The sequence below is a fragment of the Tachypleus tridentatus genome, chromosome 2, assembly GCF_004210375.1.
Source record: "Tachypleus tridentatus isolate NWPU-2018 chromosome 2, ASM421037v1, whole genome shotgun sequence".
In the NCBI taxonomy this organism is placed as follows: Eukaryota; Metazoa; Arthropoda; class Merostomata; order Xiphosura; family Limulidae; genus Tachypleus; species Tachypleus tridentatus.
This window is the reverse complement of record NC_134826.1, coordinates 3,950,239-3,965,487: the sequence shown is the minus strand read 5'-3', so window position 1 is coordinate 3,965,487 and position 15,249 is coordinate 3,950,239.

Sequence of the window (15,249 nt, the reverse complement as noted above, 5' to 3'; positions counted from 1 at the left end):
TTACACAGGATTTTTGTTTTGTTTGTTTTAGAGGTAAAATAACATTAGGCTATCTGCTATGTCCCTTGTATGGTATAGAACCCCGGATTTAATACTTTAAATCCATAAACTTAATGCTGTTCCACTGGTTAGTTTCAATACATCTTTCCGTATTACCAATCCTATGGAACCTCCTTCTTGCTTGTAGTTTGTTTCAATACATCTTTCTGTATTACCAATCCTATGGAACCTCCTTCTTGCTTGTAGTTTGTTTCAATACATCTTTCTGTATTACCAATCCTATGGAACCTCCTTCTTGCTTGTAGTTTGTTTCAATACATCTTTCCGTATTACCAATCCTATGGAACCTCCTTCTTGCTTGTAGTTTGTTTCAATACATCTTTCCGTATTACCAATCCTATGGAACCTCCTTCTTGCTTGTAGTTTGTTTCAATACATCTTTCTGTATTACCAATCCTATGGAACCTCCTTCTTGCTTGTAGTTTGTTTCAATACATCTTTCCGTATTACCAATCCTATGGAACCTCCTTCTTGCTTGTAGTTTGTTTCAATACATCTGTCTTATCCGTATTACCAATCCTATGGAACCTCCTTCTTGCTTGTAGGTTGTTTCAATACATCTTTCCGTATTACCAATCCTATGGAACCTCCTTCTTGCTTGTAGTTTGTTTCAATACATCTTTCTGTATTACCAATCCTATGAAACCTCCTTCTTGCTTGTAGTTTGTTTCAATACATCTTTCTGTATTACCAATCCTATGGACCTCCTTCTTGCTTGTAGTTTGTTTCAATACATCTTTCTTATCCGTATTACCAATCCTATGGAACCTCCTTCTTGCTTGTAGTTTGTTTCAATACATCTTTCCGTATTACCAATCCTATGGAACCTCCTTCTTGCTTGTAGTTTGTTTCAATACATCTTTCTGTATTACCAATCCTATGGAACCTCCTTCTTGCTTGTAGTTTGTTTCAATACATCTTTCCGTATTACCAATCCTATGGAACCTCCTTCTTGCTTGTAGTTTGTTTCAATACATCTTTCCGTATTACCAATCCTATGGAACCTCCTTCTTGCTTGTAGTTTGTTTCAATACATCTTTCCGTATTACCAATCCTATGGAACCTCCTTCTTGCTTGTAGTTTGTTTCAATACATCTTTCCGTATTACCAATCCTATGGAACCTCCTTCTTGCTTGTAGTTTGTTTCAATACATCTTTCCGTATTACCAATCCTATGGAACCTCCTTCTTGCTTGTAGTTTGTTTCAATACATCTTTCCGTATTACCAATCCTATGGAACCTCCTTCTTGCTTGTAGTTTGTTTCAATACATCTTTCCGTATTACCAATCCTATGGAACCTCCTTCTTGCTTGTAGTTTGTTTCAATACATCTTTCCGTATTACCAATCCTATGGAACCTCCTTCTTGCTTGTAGTTTGTTTCAATACATCTTTCCGTATTACCAATCCTATGAAACCTCCTCCTTGCTTGTAGTTTGTTTCAATACATCTTTCCGTATTACCAATCCTATGGAACCTCCTTCTTGCTTGTAGTTTGTTTCAATACATCTTTCTTATCCGTATTACCAATCCTATGGAACCTCCTTCTTGCTTGTAGTTTGTTTCAATACATCTTTCCGTATTACCAATCCTATGGAACCTCCTTCTTGCTTGTAGTTTGTTTCAATACATCTTTCTGTATTACCAATCCTATGGAACCTCCTTCTTGCTTGTAGTTTGTTTCAATACATCTTTCCGTATTACCAATCCTATGGAACCTCCTTCTTGCTTGTAGTTTGTTTCAATACATCTTTCCGTATTACCAATCCTATGGAACCTCCTTCTTGCTTGTAGTTTGTTTCAATACATCTTTCCGTATTACCAATCCTATGGAACCTCCTTCTTGCTTGTAGTTTGTTTCAATACATCTTTCCGTATTACCAATCCTATGGAACCTCCTTCTTGCTTGTAGTTTGTTCCAATACATCTTTCCGTATTACCAATCCTATGGAACCTCCTTCTTGCTTTTAGTTTGTTTCAATACATCTTTCCGTATTACCAATCCTATGGAACCTCCTTCTTGCTTGTAGTTTGTTTCAATACATCTTTCCGTATTACCAATCCTATGGAACCTCCTTCTTGCTTGTAGTTTGTTTCAATACATCTTTCGGTATTACCAATCCTATGGAACCTCCTTCTTGCTTGTAGTTTGTTTCAATACATCTTTCCGTATTACCAATCCTATGGAACCTCCTTCTTGCTTGTAGTTTGTTTCAATACATCTTTCCGTATTACCAATCCTATGGAACCTCCTACTTGCTTGTAGTTTGTTTCAATACATCTTTCCGTATTACCAATCCTATGGAACCTCCTTCTTGCTTGTAGTTTGTTTCAATACATCTTTCCGTATTACCAATTCTATGGAACCTCCTTCTTGCTTCTAGTTTGTTTCAATACATCTTTCCGTATACCAATCCTATGGAACCTCCTTCTTGCTTGTAGTTTGTTTCAATACATCTTTCCGTATTACCAATCCTATGGAACCTCCTACTTGCTTGTAGTTTGTTTCAATACATCTTTCCGTATTACCAATCCTATGGAACCTCCTTCTTGCTTGTAGTTTGTTTCAATACATCTTTCCGTATTACCAATTCTATGGAACCTCCTTCTTGCTTCTAGTTTGTTTCAATACATCTTTCCGTATTACCAATCCTATGGAACCTCCTTCTTGCTTGTAGTTTGTTTCAATACATCTTTCCGTATTACCAAATTCCTCGAACAACGTCACGGTATCAAGGGCTTGAAACAGTACCCCCTTCCTCTTCCCTCGAGCAACGTCACGGTATCAAGGGCTTGAAACAGTTCCCCCTTTTTCTTCCCTCGAACAACGTCACGGTATCAAGGGCTTGAAACAGTACCCCCTTCCTCTTCCCTCGAGCAACGTCACGGTATCAAGGGCTTGAAACAGTTCCCCCTTCCTCTTCCCTCGAACAACGTCACGGTATCAAGGGCTTGAAACAGTACCCCCTTCATCTTCACTCGAACAACGTCACGGTATCAAGGGCTTGAAACAGCCCCTCCTTCCTCTTCCCACGAACAACGTCACGGTATCAAGGGCTTGAAACAGTTCCCCCTTCCTCTTCTCTCGAACAACGTCACGGTATCAAGGGCTTGAAACAGACCCCCCTTTCTCTTCCCTCGAACAACGTCACGGTATCAAGGGCTTGAAACAGTCCTCCTTCCTCTTCCCTCGAGCAACGTCACGGTATCAAGGGCTTGAAACAGTCTCTCCTTCCTCTTCCCACGAACAACGTCACGGTATCAAGGGCTTCAAACAGTTCCCCCTTCCTCTTCCCTCGAACAACGTTACGGTATCAAGGGCTTGAAACAGTCCCTTCTTCCTCTTCCCACGAACAACGTCACGGTATCAAGGGCTTGAAACAGTCCTTCCTTCCTCTTCCCACGAACAACGTCACGGTATCAAGGGCTTGAAACAGTTCTCCCTTCCTCCTCTCTCGAACAACGTCACGGTATCAAGGGCTTGAAACAGTCCCTCCTTCCTCTTCCCTCGAACAACGTCACGGTATCCTGTTCCAGACATCACATTTCAATACTTTTCTCTAGGTGGGTTAAGGCGTTCGACTCGTAACCTGAGGGTCGCGAGCTAGAATCTTCGTCACAACATACATGTTCGCCCTTTCAGCCGTGGGGGCGTTGTAATGTTGCGGTCACTCCCATTATTCATTGGAAAAAGAGTAGCCCAAGAGTTGGCGGTGGGTGGTGATCACTAGCTGTCTTCCCTCTGGTCACACACTGCTAAATTAGGGACGGCTAACGCAGATAGCCCTCGTGTAGCTTTGCGCGAATTTCAAAAAAGAAACAAACAATTCTCGAACGCATAGTATGAAATAACTATATCATCCATATGTTGGACGAGAGCCAAACATTGATGGATCAAAGAAAGTCCACAACTGTAAAGACGAGAATCTATTGATGCCCAATGTATAATCACTACCGACACAAATAACTGGTATAATCTCTTTTAGTGTTGGCATAGGGGAATAAAGACCAGGATGAAACCCGGGGGAAAAAAACAACGACAACTGACCCTTAGGGCTATAATCATCACAAGAAATATCGCACTCGAAAAGTTTATCAAGGCGTAATTTAAATGATAGCTCAGTAAGAGCTGTTCAACACTACCTTTCTGTGTTAATAATGCTATGTTTCATTAGCCTTGGTCTTCACCAATACTGTTAGATAATGATAGCTCAGTAACAGCTGTTTAACACTACCTTTCTGTGTTAATAATGCTATGTTTCATTAGCCTTGGTCTTCACCAATACTGTTAGATAATGATAGCTCAGTAACAGCTGTTCAACACTACCTTTCTGTGTTAATAATGCTATGTTTCATTAGCCTTGGTCTTCACCAATACTGTTAGATAATGATAGCTCAGTAACAGCTGTTTAACACTACCTTCTGTGTTAATAATGCTAGGTTTCATTAGCCTTGGTCTTCACCAATACTGTTAGATAATGATAGCTCAGTAACAGCTGTTTAACACCACCTTCTGTGTTAATAATGCTATGTTTCATTAGCCTTGGTCTTCACCAATACTGTTAGATAATGATAGCTCAGTAACAGCTGTTCAACACTACCTTTCTGTGTTAATAATGCTATGTTTCATTAGCCTTGGTCTTCACCAATACTGTTAGATAATGATAGCTCAGTAACAGCTGTTTAACACTACCTTTCTGTGTTAATAATGCTAGGTTTCATTAGCCTTGGTCTTCACCAATACTGTTAGATAATGATAGCTCAGTAACAGCTGTTTAACACTACCTTTCTGTGTTAATAATGCTATGTTTCATTAGCCTTGGTCTTCACCAATACTGTTAGATAATGATAGCTAAGTAACAGCTGTTCAACACTACCTTTCTGTGTTAATAATGCCATGTTTCATTAGCCTTGGTCTTCACCAATACTGTTAGATAATGATAGCTCAGTAACAGCTGTTCAACACTACCTTTCTGTGTTAATAATGCTTTGTTTCATTAGCCTTGGTCTTCACCAATACTGTTAGATAATGATAGCTCAGTAACAGCTGTTCAACACTACCTTTCTGTGTTAATAATGCTATGTTTCATTAGCCTTGGTCTTCACCAATACTGTTAGATAATGATAGCTCAGTAACAGCTGTTCAACACTACCTTTCTGTGTTAATAATGCTATGTTTCATTAGCCTTGGTCTTCACCAATACTGTTAGATAATGATAGCTCAGTAACAGCTGTTCAACACTACCTTTCTGTGTTAATAATGCTATGTTTCATTAGCCTTGGTCTTCACCAATACTGTTAGATAATGGTAGCTCAGTAAGAGCTGTTCAACACTACCTTTCTGTGTTAATAATGCTATGTTTCATTAGCCTTGGTCTTCACCAATACTGTTAGATAATGATAGCTCAGTAAGAGCTGTTCAACACTACCTTTCTGTGTTAATAATGTTAATAATGTTTCATTAGCCTTGGTCTTCACCAATACTGTTAGATAATGATAGCTCAGTAAGAGCTGTTCAACACTACCTTTCTGTGTTAATAATGCTATGTTTCATTAGCCTTGGTCTTCACCAATACTGTTAGATAATGATAGCTCAGTAAGAGCTGTTCAACACTACCTTCTGTGTTAATAATGCTATGTTTCATTAGCCTTGGTCTTCACCAATACTGTTAGATAATGATAGCTCAGTAAGAGCTGTTCAACACTACCTTTCTGTGTTAATAATGCTATGTTTCATTAGCCTTGGTCTTCACCAATACTGTTAGATAATGATAGCTCAGTAACAGCTGTTCAACACTACCTTTCTGTGTTAATAATGCTATGTTTCATTAGCCTTGGTCTTCACCAATACTGTTAGATAATGATAGCTCAGTAACAGCTGTTCAACACTACCTTTCTGTGTTAATAATGCTATGTTTCATTAGCCTTGGTCTTCACCAATACTGTTAGATAATGATAGCTCAGTAACAGCTGTTCAACACTACCTTTCTGTGTTAATAATGCTATGTTTCATTAGCCTTGGTCTTCACCAATACTGTTAGATAATGATAGCTCAGTAACAGCTGTTCAACACTACCATTCTGTGTTAATAATGCTATGTTTCATTAGCCTTGGTCTTCACCAATACTGTTAGATAATGATAGCTCAGTAACAGCTGTTCAACACTACCTTTCTGTGTTAATAATGCTATGTTTCATTAGCCTTGGTCTTCACCAATACTGTTAGATAATGATAGCTCAGTAACAGCTGTTCAACACTACCTTCTGTGTTAATAATGCTATGTTTCATTAGCCTTGGTCTTCACCAATACTGTTAGATAATGATAGCTCAGTAAGAGCTGTTCAACACTACCTTCTGTGTTAATAATGCTATGTTTCATTAGCCTTGGTCTTCACCAATACTGTTAGATAATGATAGCTCAGTAACAGCTGTTCAACACTACCTTCTGTGTTAATAATGCTATGTTTCATTAGCCTTGGTCTTCACCAATACTGTTAGATAATGATAGCTCAGTAACAGCTGTTCAACACTACCTTTCTGTGTTAATAATGCTATGTTTCATTAGCCTTGGTCTTCACCAATACTGTTAGATAATGATAGCTCAGTAACAGCTGTTCAACACTACCTTTCTGTGTTAATAATGCTATGTTTCATTAGCCTTGGTCTTCACCAATACTGTTAGATAATGATAGCTCAGTAAGAGCTGTTCAACACTACCTTTCTGTGTTAATAATGCTATGTTTCATTAGCCTTGGTCTTCACCAATACTGTTAGATAATGATAGCTCAGTAACAGCTGTTCAACACTACCTTCTGTGTTAATAATGCTATGTTTCATTAGCCTTGGTCTTCACCAATACTGTTAGATAATGATAGCTCAGTAAGAGCTGTTCAACACTACCTTTCTGTGTTAATAATGCTATGTTTCATTAGCCTTGGTCTTCACCAATACTGTTAGATAATGATAGCTCAGTAAGAGCTGTTCAACACTACCTTTCTGTGTTAATAATGCTATGTTTCATTAGCCTTGGTCTTCACCAATACTGTTAGATAATGATAGCTCAGTAAGAGCTGTTCAACACTACCTTCTGTGTTAATAATGCTATGTTTCATTAGCCTTGGTCTTCACCAATACTGTTAGATAATGATAGCTCAGTAACAGCTGTTCAACACTACCTTCTGTGTTAATAATGCTATGTTTCATTAGCCTTGGTCTTCACCAATATTGTTAGATAATGATAGCTCAGTAACAGCTGTTCAACACTACCTTTCTGTGTTAATAATGCTATGTTTCATTAGCCTTGGTCTTCACCAATACTGTTAGATAATGATAGCTCAGTAAGAGCTGTTCAACACTACCTTTCTGTGTTAATAATGCTATGTTTCATTAGCCTTGGTCTTCACCAATACTGTTAAATAATGATAGCTCAGTAACAGCTGTTTAACACTACCTTTCTGTGTTAATAATGCTATGTTTCATTAGCCTTGGTCTTCACCAATATTGTTAGATAATGATAGCTCAGTAACAGCTGTTTAACACTACCTTTCTGTGTTAATAATGCTATGTTTCATTAGCCTTGGTCTTCACCAATACTGTTAGATAATGATAGCTCAGTAACAGCTGTTCAACACTACCTTTCTGTGTTAATAATGTTAATAATGTTTCATTAGCCTTGGTCTTCACCAATACTGTTAGATAATGATAGCTCAGTAACAGCTGTTCAACACTACCTTTCTGTGTTAATAATGCTATGTTTCATTAGCCTTGGTCTTCACCAATACTGTTAGATAATGATAGCTCAGTAACAGCTGTTCAACACTACCTTTCTGTGTTAATAATGCCATGTTTCATTAGCCTTGGTCTTCACCAATACTGTTAGATAATGATAGCTCAGTAACAGCTGTTCAACACTACCTTTCTGTGTTAATAATGCTATGTTACATTAGCCTTGGTCTTCACCAATACTGTTAGATAATGATAGCTCAGTAAGAGCTGTTCAACACTACCTTTCTGTGTTAATAATGCTATGTTTCATTAGCCTTGGTCTTCACCAATACTGTTAGATAATGATAGCTCAATAACAGCTGTTTAACACTACCTTTCTGTGTTAATAATGCTATGTTTCATTAGCCTTGGTCTTCACCAAAACTGTTAGATAATGATAGCTCAGTAACAGCTGTTCAACACTACCTTTCTGTGTTAATAATGCTATGTTTCATTAGCCTTGGTCTTCACCAATACTGTAAGATAATGAGTGCAGAGCTAAAGGTCACAGGATTCTGTGGGTTATACATAACCTTATTTGTTTACATAAACATGTATAAGATTTTTTGTGGTCTACTTGAAACGTTGGTTATTCACCGTAGAGAATGTTTTTCTAAAGCAGTTCTCACACTTTAGATACGAAGTTTGTTTACAGTGGAAAACGTAATGACGTCAAGTGTAACTGTTGACAAAGATTTTGAAATAAGTATTCGTCATATTCAGTCAGTAAATGAACAACATATCTTGTTTTGATTTATTAAAACATATCTAACCTCTCGTATCGTGAGGTAAGCATATCTGGCAGAATTAGATGAAAACAAAATTGAATAATTGTATCTTTGCACTTTGACAAAATTTTAGCATCCATGTGGAGTGGCGTTCACCAACCTTTTTACGCGCAGCGCTGCCTTCAGCAAACAACGAGCACAAGTGCTCCCTTCTAATATATTTTTAGACCAATTTACTAAAGTGAAAGTTGTAAGGCAATAATGATCAATTATTTTGTTGAATTTTAACAAATATAACTTTGAAACCCTGAACACTTTTCTGTCCACCTCTGCTCTCCCTCAACATTTACTTCCCTTGAACTTTAAAATTAGACTTAATACGTACTGGATTTTCATTTATAGAAGAAACTGTTTTACTTTTATTTACCTCCCCTCATTCTTTAGAAATATTCACATTTATATTTAGATTGATCTAGACTTAATACGTACTGGATTTTCAATTATGGAAGAAACTGTTTTACTTTTTATTTACCTCCCCCCTCATTCTTTAGAAATATTCACATTTATATTTAGATTGATCTAGACTTAATACGTACTGGATTTTCATTTATGGAAGAAACTGTTTTACTTTTTATTTACCTCCCCCCTCATTCTCCAGAAATATTTACATTTATATTTATATTGATCTAGACTTAATACGTACTGGATTTTCATTTATGGAAGAAACAGTTTTACTTTTTATTTACCTCCCCCCTCATTCTTTAGAAATATTCACATTTATATTTAGATTGATCTAGACTTAATACGTACTGGATTTTCATTTATGGAAGAAACTGTTTTACTTTTTATTTACCTCCCCCCTCATTCTCCAGAAATATTTACATTTATATTTATATTGATCTAGACTTAATACGTACTGGATTTTCATTTATGGAAGAAACAGTTTTACTTTTTATTTACCTCCCCCCTCATTCTCCAGAAATATTTACATTTATATTTAGATTAATCTAGACTTAATACGTACTGTATTTTCATTTATAGAAGAAACTGTTTTACTTTTTATTTACCTCCCCCCTCATTCTCCAGAAATATTTACATTTATATTTAGATTGATCTAGACTTAATACGTACTGTATTTTCATTTATGGAAGAAACAGTTTTACTTTTTATTTACCTCCCCCCTCATTCTCCAGAAATATTTATATTTAGATTGATCTAGAATTAATACGTACTGGATTTTCATTTATAGAAGAAACTGTTTTACTTTTTATTTACCTCCCCCCTCATTCTCCAGAAATATTTACATTCATATTTAGATTGATCTAGACTTAATACGTACTGGATTTTCATTTATAGAAGAAACTGTTTTACTTTTTATTTACCTCCCCCCTCATTCTCCAGAAATATTTATATTTAGATTGATCTAGACTTAATACGTACTGGATTTTCATTTATAGAAGAAACTGTTTTACTTTTTATTTACCTCCCCCCTCATTCTCCAGAAATATTTACATTCATATTTAGATTGATCTAGACTTAATACTTACTAGATTTTCATTTATGGAAGAAACTGTTTTACTTTTTATTTACCTCCTTCCTCATTCTCCAGAAATATTTACATTTATATCTAGATTGATCTAGACTTAATACGTACTGGATTTTCATTTATAGAAGAAACTGTTTTACTTTTTATTTACCTCCCTTTCATTCTCCAGAAATATTTACATTTATATTTAGATTGATCTAGACTCAATACGTACTGGATTTTCATTTATAGAAGAAACTGTTTTACTTTTTATTTACCTCCCCCCTCATTCTCCAGAAATATTTATATTTAGATTTAGATTGATTTAGACTTAATACGTACTGGATTTTCATTTATGGAAGAAACTGTTTTACTTTTTATTTACCTCCCCCCTCATTCTCCAGAAATATTCACATTTATATTTAGATTGATCTAGACTTAATACGTACTGGATTTTCATTGATGGAAGAAACTGTTTTACTTTTTATTTACCTCCCCCCTCATTCTTCAGAAATATTTACATTTATATTTAGATTGATCTAGACTTAATACGTACTGGATTTTCATTTATAGAAGAAACTGTTTTACTTTTTATTTACCTCCCCCTTCATTCTCCAGAAATATTTACATTTATATTTAGATTGATCTAGACTTAATACGTACTGGATTTTCATTTATAGAAGAAACTGTTTTACTTTTTATTTACCTCCCCCCTCATTCTCCAGAAATATTTATATTTATATTTAGATTGATCTAGCTTTATGCGTACTGGATTTTCATTTATGGAAGAAACTGTTTTACTTTTTAGTTACCTCCCCCTTCATTCTCCAGAAATATTTACATTCATATTTAGATTGATCTAGACTTAATACGTACTAGATTTTCATTTATGGAAGAAACTGTTTTACTTTTTATTTACCTCCTTCCTCATTCTCCAGAAATATTCACATTTATATTTAGATTGATCTAGACTTAATACGTACTAGATTTTCATTTATGGAAGAAACTGTTTTACTTTTTATTTACCTCCCCCCTCATTCTCCAGAAATATTCACATTTATATTTAGATTGATCTAGCTTAATACGTACTGGATTTTCATTTATGGAAGAAACTGTTTTACTTTTTATTTACCTCCTTCCTCATTCTCCAGAAATATTCACATTTATATTTAGATTGATCTAGACTTAATACGTACTGGATTTTCATTTATGGAAGAAACTGTTTTACTTTTTATTTACCTCCCCCCTCATTTTTCAGAAATATTTACATTTATATTTAGATTGATCTAGACTTAATACGTATTGGATTTTCATTTATGGAAGGAACTGTTTTACTTTTTATTTACCTCCCCCCTCATTCTCCAGAAATATTTATATTTATATTTATATTGATCTAGACTTAATACGTACTGGATTTTCATTTATGGAAGAAACTGTTTTACTTTTTATTAACCTCCCCCCTCATTCTCCAGAAATATTTATATTTATATTTAGATTGATCTAGACTTAATACGTACTGGATTTTCATTTATGGAAGAAACTGTTTTACTTTTTATTTACCTCCCCCCTCATTCTCCAGAAATATTTATATTTATATTTAGATTGATCTAGACTTAATACGTACTGGATTTTCATTTATGGAAGAAACTGTTTTACTTTTTATTAACTCCCCCCTCATTCTCCAGAAATATTTGGCCTGGCATGGCTAAGCGCGTAAGGCGTGCGACTCGTAATCTGAGGGTCGCGGGTTCGTGCCCGCGTCACACCAAACATGCTCCCCCTTTTAGTCGTGGGGGCGTTCTAATGTGCAGTCAGTCTCAGTATTCGTTGGTAAAAGAGTAGCCCAAGAGTTGGCGGTGGGTGGTGATGACTAGCTGCGTTCCCTCTAGTCTTACACTGCTAAATTAGGGACGGCTAGCACAGATAGCCCTTGAGTAGCTTTGTGCGAAATTCCAAAACAAACAAACAAACCAGAAATATTTACATTTATATTTAGATTGATCTAGACTTAATACGTATTGGATTTTCATTTATGGAAGGAACTGTTTTACTTTTTATTTACCTCCCACCTCATTCTCCAGAAATATTTACATTTATATTTAGATTGATCTAGACTTAATACGTACTAGACTTTCATTTATAGAAGAAACTGTTTTACTTTTTATTTACCTCCCCCCTCATTCTCCAGAAATATTTATATTTAGATTGATCTAGACTTAATACGTACTGGTTTTTCATTTATGGAAGAAACTGTTTTACTTTTTATTTACCTCTCCCTTCATTCTCCAGAAAAATTTACAACTTACTTATTCATTTCTTTACAAAAATGAAAATAGTTCATAGTATTAATTATAATATTTTAGTTATTCAAACTATTTTCAATACAAAAATAATTACTGTACATTACATTTCCTGTATGTTCTAGTACTTATCGGCATGAACAAGGTGGTTAAGGTACTCGACTCGTAATGCGAGGGTCGCGGGTTCAAATCCGCATCAAACACTCGCCCTTTCAGCCGTGGAGCATTAAAATAACACGGTAAATTCCGCTATTCGTTGGTAAAAGAGTAGCTCAAAAGTTGGCGGTGGGTGGTGATGACTAGCTACTTTCCCTTTAGTCTTGCATTGCTAATTAAGGGACGACTAGCGCAGTTAGCCCTCGTGTATCTTTGCGCAAAATTCAAACAATAGTACTTAGTGGTCATAGGCTATGTTTATTTTAAAGAGTGAATATTTTTATTCTTTAAATAGCTGAGACGAAAACGAAATAGCAGTATTTATTTTTTGTACAAAAAAGTTTGTTTTTATTGCTAAACAAAAACATCCACAATGGACTATCTAACTCTGTCAATCGTAGGTATCTATACCAAATTTTACCGATATAAGCCTGTCTATTTACCGCTGCCATCGGAGCAAATGTAAAAAATAACTACAACATAATGTTTGTAGCGTGATATTCGTAACGACCCAAAAGGCAACTTAAAGCACAAAAAACACAAACGAATGTTTCTGCGTGACGTAAGGTTGAGTAATTTGATTGATCGCTGCAGTTCGAATAGCCTGATTAGTTTTTACGATCGAGAGTTTATCCGCTTTAATATTCTCGGTGTCTAACCGTAAATACGATAATTTTTGTTAGTGGTTCGATTTTTTCTTTCGCATAAAAAACCAAAATAACTGATAAAAATTACTGATTTTCTATATATCTCTTAAAATGTTCCTCTTTTTTTTAAATCAGAGGTGAAATTGAAAAGATAATCTGTGACGTAGAGGCCTAATGCATGCTTTGATTGGTTGTATCTTTCAGTGTGGACTCCAGTTTTACCTATTCAAAGCTCATCAGAACAGCTTGGGTCAGCAGTCGAAATAGATACCACCTCTGGTGGAGAATAAAATAAATATTTAACACATATATACAGATATTAAATATTGAATAATGGATTGGACTAAATACCATAGCATTATTCACAAACCTAAATTAATTTAGGTTACTATATAGTGAAGTAAAACGAACATTAAAACCACCTAATGACTAAGCTTTATTAAAACCAGCATCGTTTTCTAGAATATTTGAATGAGAGAAGGTATAAGAGAAAATACTGGATATACCTTTCTATGTATCCAGTTTAAATGTGTGGATGTTATATGTTATATGATATATATATATATACACAGGTAGATACGGATATGTGTGTGCTAATGTATTTGTAACCATGTAAATGTATATACACTTTCTCAGAAATGTTTGCTGATAAAAACTCCACAACGGAAACTACATTTAATTTACAAACTTGCAGTTCACTTACAGATTTTACACTTGTAGTGTCTGAAAGAATCTTAGACTTGTTTCCTTATGTTTAACATGTTGAAAATCTTTTGGCTTCCAAAAGGAAAAAGTTCCTTTGACTTCCGTTGCATGTTATCCGACTTCGGAGCGGAAGTTGACGGATTGATAAGCACGCTTTCTGGCGAAACTCGTGCTAGAAGCGGTTCATATGCGACAGCAGAACGTTCGCTTTCCCGCCACATGAAACAGACGTTTTTTTTGTATTTTTTCACGAAGCTGCGATATATAGAAAAGTCGTTGACTTGTGCACGAGTTGTTTTGTTTTTGTTTTAATATTTATTTTTATACACGAGTAATTTCTTAAAAGACCGAAATGAGATTGATTTATCAGGTGAATGAATGTATTTTTAGTGCAAGTTTTGATGTTACATCTATTTAAATGATGTACAGAATCGGGATGATATAATTAAACGTAAGCGACGCGGAAGAGACACATAAAAGTTTGTGCATGCTACACTGAACCTACACAAAACTTACTCGATTTAATTCTTGGGAATAATTTTCTTTCAAGCAGTGAAAATGGACATCTCTTCTTCCATTTCTCTTTTACGTTGTAACTCGAAACTATTAACCTTGTTTGTTTTCTGCTTTGAAGAACTCAAACAATTGTAATTAACTTTTGAATTTTTGGGCATATTTTTGAAAAAAGATAAAATTCTTGCTTAATGTACATAAATGGTGCTTGACTCAGAAGCGTCGTAACACAAAGTTTATGTTCCTATCGACGTCTACAGTGCGACACTTTTAAATCTCTCGAAGTACATTTCCGCCCCATTCAACTCATAATATCTTCTAAGACATTAGTTCTATTAACTCACGCTTCTGTGCTTATTTGTTGAGTTTAATTTGTCTTGTATTTGTTTGAATTTCGAGCAAAGCTACTTGAGAGCTATCAGTGCTAACTGTCCACAGTCTTTAAGCGATATGTTAGAGGGAAGACAGCTAGTCAACACTACCCACTGCTGACTTGTGGACTACTCTTTACTAGCGAAGAGTGGGATTGATCGTTACATTATAACACTCCAATGGCTGAAAGGATGAAAAGGTTTAGGGACTGGATTCGTATCCGTGACCCATAAGTTGTAAGTGTAGCACACTAACCACCAGACCATCCGAGACATTCTGTTTAGGATGAATCAACACCGTAACGTTGTTAAACATTTACAGTAGTGCTTGTTTAGGATGAATTAACACCATAACACTGTTAAACATTTACAGTAGTGCTTGTTTAGGATGAATTAACACCGTTACGTTGTTAAACATTTACAGTAGTGCTTGTTTAGGATGAATTAACACCGTAACACTCTAAACATTTTTAGTAGTGCT